Source organism: Rutidosis leptorrhynchoides, chromosome 9 (genome assembly GCF_046630445.1).
Source record: "Rutidosis leptorrhynchoides isolate AG116_Rl617_1_P2 chromosome 9, CSIRO_AGI_Rlap_v1, whole genome shotgun sequence".
Lineage (NCBI taxonomy): Eukaryota > Viridiplantae > Streptophyta > Magnoliopsida > Asterales > Asteraceae > Rutidosis > Rutidosis leptorrhynchoides.
In genome coordinates, this window is record NC_092341.1 from 207,423,488 (window position 1) to 207,429,487 (window position 6,000).

Below are 6,000 nucleotides of genomic sequence, written 5' to 3' on the forward strand. Positions count from 1 at the left end.
TCTTTATGAAAATATTTGATCTTTTAAAAATTCAATCTAGCTTTTACCCTAGATAAGTTTTCCGGAATAACCCTTCACCGGTGTTTGCAAAATGTTTTTGTGGGTTTTGTGGGTTTCAGATTTTAAAATTTTAAGCTCAAAATTTGCGGTTTTGTGTCACCCACTTGCTAACCTTGTATTAGGAAATAAACACATCCAGTATACTTGTTTCGTATATTACCTTTCGGTAAACTACCGTCCGGTTATAAAGGAAAGCGTTAAACAAGCAACTGTTAAGGCACTGTCTAATGACATGCTTTTGATTATGGTCTTCATCGTGTCGGATGCAATTACTATCCTTTGTAGGAGAAATAGCAAAGATCACCCTATATTTTTTAGGTCTGGCACAAGGTCCTGTCTTCGACCATGCTATGCAAACACCGTTCTTACGGTTGACACCCGATTTGGTTCAGGTGACCTAATGAATTTCAGGTGAATTCCTAGGATTTTACGTTCAATGGTAATGAACGCTTTGAAAATAGGTTTTTAGAAAACAAATCGGTTTAAATTTTGATCAAAATATTTTCTCATTCAAGCTCGAGTTTAGATATCATCGAATTCCATGAGTTTGAATTCTCAATCTTTAAGGTCAATCTCAAGGATTGAGTAATATAAGGCTTGTTGAGTCCCCAAAATAATTAAGGATTTAATTATGACAAAACTGTAATTTATTTGCACTAAAATGTTATGTGCAGTCAGCATAAGTTTGTTCATGTATAGACAGCAGATATTGTTGTGTCGAGTGTTTAGTTTGCTGCTCAGTCTATCAGCACAAGGTAGACAGTGTTCTTCAATCAGCACAGGATGTGTCCTCAGCAATTCAAGAATATCAAGTGACTCAGCAATGAAGAACCAGCACAGCTAGAATGCAGCTTACTACACAAGACAGCTATGCTCCATTATAAGCATAGTAGTTTCCTGAGTGGTCTACATCAATGGTACTATTCAACAGAAGTCAAAGACAAAGTTGAACAGAAAAGGACACGCGTCGGCGGCTGATAAGTGACCTTACAAGACCACGTGGGAATGCAGAAGTTTAACGCATGTGCAGACTTGGGTTATACTTTGTCAACACCTAGGGAACACAACATTCTATTTATTTAATCAAATAGTGGTGCCAAACCGAATTGGGGTGTTCCTGCAAATAGCTACCAAAGAGGAAAGAAGAGAGCATGCTCTCTGATGTAGTTGTCCCCACAAGTACAGACATCCTATGTACCAGTGAACAATAGAACCATTACACGGTTAATAGGACTACTATAAATTGTTGTATCCAATATTGTAACAACTAGTGGTGTGGGTTTATTTATTTAGAGTCAAAAACGTGTAATAACTTTTAGTTTACCTCTTAGCTATAATCTAGGTAATCTGTATCAACCAACTATCATTCTGCCAAGGATAGTTGTGATTCTTTGTGATTCAATCAATAAAGAATAATCGTTGAAAATTACCTGTGACTCTATTTAATCTCCATGTTTGAATACTTATCGCATTTAACTGTTAAGTTAATTAAAAGAAATTGTATTCACCCGCCTCTACAATACTCATGTTATTATTGAGGGACCAATAACTGGTATCAGAGCTTCAGCCTTGATAATTAATATCTTGGATCTGAATTCTCTCATGGCTGCATATTCAAATACAGCTTACCTTGAAAATGGCTCATCCAGCTTACCTTGAAAATGGCTCATCCAATAGACCACCCAAATTTGATGAAGATGAGTATGAAACTTGGAAGGCAAGATTCCAGCTATAGCTGACACTCCTGTTGTTCCTGGTAAAGAGGTTATTCTCACCCCTTCTAGATGGGATGCTGATGATAAACGTCGTGTTGGACTTGACCCTAAAATCAGAACCTTGTTAGCTATAACTTTACCTAACCCACTGTTCAAACTAATTAAGGGAAAAGAAAATGCCAAGCTTATGTTAGACTATCTAGATGTTACCTATGAGGGTATGGGAGAAGTAAGGCAGAACAGAATGATTGCTTTATAAAGAGAATATGAAATGTTCCTTGCCTACAAGAATGAAACCCTTAAGCAAACCTTCATTAGGTTTAACTCCTTGATTTCTAACCTGATCACTTTGAATGTCACCTATACTGAATTTGAACAAGTAAACAAATTCATAGATTCACTGCCTACTAAATGGAAATCTGTTACTGACCCGTTAAGAACCACTCAGGCCTTAAAGAACTTTAACATGTCGTCTCTCTAAAGTTCACTTTGGAACCATGAGAAGGCAGAGGTTAAATTTGAACTTAACTTGAAAGAAAACTTTAGGTCTGCCCCCACCACTTCAAAATCTTCTAAAACAGATGATACTACTCTTATTGTTGCTTCTAAAAAGAAAGCTCACAAGGCTTTACTAGTTCAAAATTTGTTGGCAGAAGAAGAGACAGCTGAGAGTGATGTGGATAGTGGTACTGGGTCTGAAGAAAGCAGTGATGATGAAAGTGATGCAGAAGGGTTTGCTAAAGGTATGGCTTTGCTGGCTAGGCAGTTCAAAAGGTTCAATCATAATAGAACCAGCAAGTCATACAAAGGGAGTAAGAAACCGAGTGCTAGGTATAGCAGCAAGTCAGTCATGGGTCCTAAATCTGAGTGTTATAATTATGGGAAGGTTGGACATTTTGCTATTGAATGCATGTCCAGGAAACCTTCAACTTCACATGCTAACTCTTTCTCAAAAGCTGACAAGTACAAGAACAAGTACAAAGCTATGAAAGCTCAGATGAAGGAAATTGCTAAGACTGATAAGAAGGGTAAAAATCCAGAAAAGGTTCTATTCGCTGAGCATCATGATTGGGATGAAACCAGCTCGTCGTCTTCCTCTGATAGTGATACTGATGATGATGGTGATGGTTATACTCCAGATAAAAAGCTGTGTTTAATGGCCAAGGAGGTCAAGGAGTCTGATGAGGATGATAGCGGCAGTAAGTTTTTGGCTGATATGAGGGAAGCTGAACAGAAAAGAGATTCACCTCAATGGAAAACTGAATTGATGTACAAGGTTGATAATTTTTGAACTTATACTGATGATGAAAAAGCCGAAATGTTTGACTACCTAAGAGTTGACTTATGTAGAGGCAGCAAACGTGAAGAAGTTTTGAAAACTGACAACAAATCTTTAAATGAGAAACTTAAAAGCAAAAATGATGAAATTAAAATCTTGAAAGATGATACTTCCAAACTTGAAAAATAAAACTTTGCTTTAAGGTCACTTCACGTTGAGGCAGTAGAAGTCAAGAACTAGCTGGATAATCTTAAAAAGGTTGTCGCTTCGTGGTGTACATCTGCTAAACGCACAGCAAAGTGTGTTAACGAGCAGGTGCCTGCCCAAGTTGAAGCTTTCTTTGCTGGTGACTATGCTGCTGCTGCTACTATTGCAGAAGTTACTTTCATGGACCCAATTCTTGAAACTGATCCTGAAGCTGTCTTGCCAAATACTTTTGCCAAGATAGTTAAGGGTAAAAAGGTCTTGACAAATAACTTTGTTAGACCTACTGTATCCCCACCACCTACCATGAAAGAGATTTTGGAGGATGAAGTTAGAACAAGAGAAGCCAGTACCTCAATTGATGAGACTACTGACCCCTCAAGCATCTACTACATGACTCCAAAAGAAAGATGTATTAAAAGGGAAATCACTGAAAATAATCTAAGAAAAATTAAACCAATTGATTCCCCTTCGTGTTCGAGTTCCAATTGTGCTGAGCCAGCTGATGATAAACTTACTGGTCAACCTATAGCTGTAGACAAGCCAGTCAAACCTAATACTAGAAAGTCCAAGGTGTAACAACCCTGCTTTTTTCGTCACTTCCGTTAACTTTCTGTTAGTTAATTTAACGGCGATTACTTGACTTTATGTGTTTATGTGTAATAAATAGATACTTGATCCTTGGAGGGTTACGTTGATTAATATGGGTTAATATTAATTTTAAAATATATTTCGGATAAAGAAATACGATAAAAAAATGTTACGGTTTTGATAACTGCTTTTTGAGCAACGAAACGCTCGGGTTTATTCTTAATAATTATTTTAATAATTATTAACTTTTTAAAATATTTAATTTATTGGTATTTTTAATAAATTAAACGTTGGGTTGCGTTTTAACTATCTGTTTAGCGTTCCGGGAATTCGGTACGGTTAACGACAATTAGAAACGGGCCATACGGCTACCCATTAAGTCAAGTTATAACTCTTTATGTAGGATCAGTGTCTTAGGCTATTCGAAGCGAAAACTTTACTATATATAGCATGTTAATTGTTCACTATTCTTTTGAGAAAGACTAGAACAATTCCGGGTTAGAAATCAAGACTCGGTCATTGTGACCAACGACACCTATGGCGTGTTAGTTACCTTTTTAACGACCGTGGTCATCACATAAATAAAAATGAAACGAATAAATGAACCTAAGCTATTCGCGGACTAAAGAAAATCAAGTTAAATTCTTATGTTAAAAAAAAAATTAAATTAGCTACCTCTTTAAAGTATAAATAAATAATAAAAATAACAATACAAATTGTAAGAGTGTAAAATAATACGGGATTAAAATCCTATTACTATTAAAGTTCAGACTTGAATTAATAATGACTCAGCCTAATTAACTAAATTCACGTTAATGATATTTCAATATCAATACTTATTATCTAAATTAATAATAATATGGAGATAAATATGGACTTGCAAGTTTGAGATGGGAACAAATAAGGAAGTTGAGAAATCCTTGAGATATATACTGAGTCAAACGCACGTTCACTAAAAAGATACTCTCAATCCCATAACTATCGTCATCATCGTTAGTATCTCTCGGCTCAGATATATGCTATGTAACTATATACTCCGTAAATATTATACATATTAAAATACATCATTCATCACTAGAAATCTCCCAACTAAAAATTTAGTCATAAAACCCAACAGAGTAAACATATACATCAAGTGTTATACGACACAACAACTACAAAGCAAGTTCCGATTAGTTTTTACGGTGCTAAACCGGCTTCGAATTCAAAGGTATACCGTTATCTTAACTTGAATATGTTACTAGATTTCTATTAATCATTCGGGTTCATATACGTGAACGAAATAAATTGAAACGAACCGTTGGAGTCATCGATTTCGATCACGTTATAAAAAAAATAGTAATAAAAGCTTACGTTTTGGAATAATTTGATTAGTACATGTTGGGGGGTTCAACAAACTAAAAAGATGAAGTGTTTTTTTTTTCGTTTTTTTTTTCCTTAACTCTCATTCTAATTAACTTGGATCCATAAATATATGTGTTAGAAGGCTTATTAATCCTACGTTTTTGTTAACTGTGTTCCAAACAAAACCGAAACCGATCATAAAACTCATTGTTTCGAATACGATATCATAAAGTTACCAGTGTTAATATGTGTTAATTATTAGTAATGAGAATTTAATATATTCCGATGTTGGCCTAAAATCATAGTTGGCTTTATAGTGTTACAAATATAGATAGTAAGAGTTTGAATAAAAAAAAATAGAAGAATTAAAAGATGGGATGAAGTAATATGGAGTACTCTCTACGTTCACATCACTTCTCAACAGACGATGATGCAAAATTTTCACCTACGTTTTTAGTCTCTGGTGTATTGCTGGTCTTGTAAAAAAAATAGAAAATCTAATTAAAAGGAAATTTGAATGGTGTATCAGACGCACGTAAACAATAACATGAGATTGATGATTATGTATTTTACAGTTCTAGTCCCTGAACTATTATTATGTTTATAAACCTTAACTAAATTTAAAACATATAATACATGTACTCTTTCGTTCATAGGTACAGCAAAACAAAATTTATATTTCATAAATTTACGTGTTCAGAGCCTAAAGTATATATACGTAGAGAATTACAATACTAAGTTAAACGAATTACATTATCGTTCGCTCCTTTGAACTTTATATATAATTTTTTTTAACATAAGTAAAAT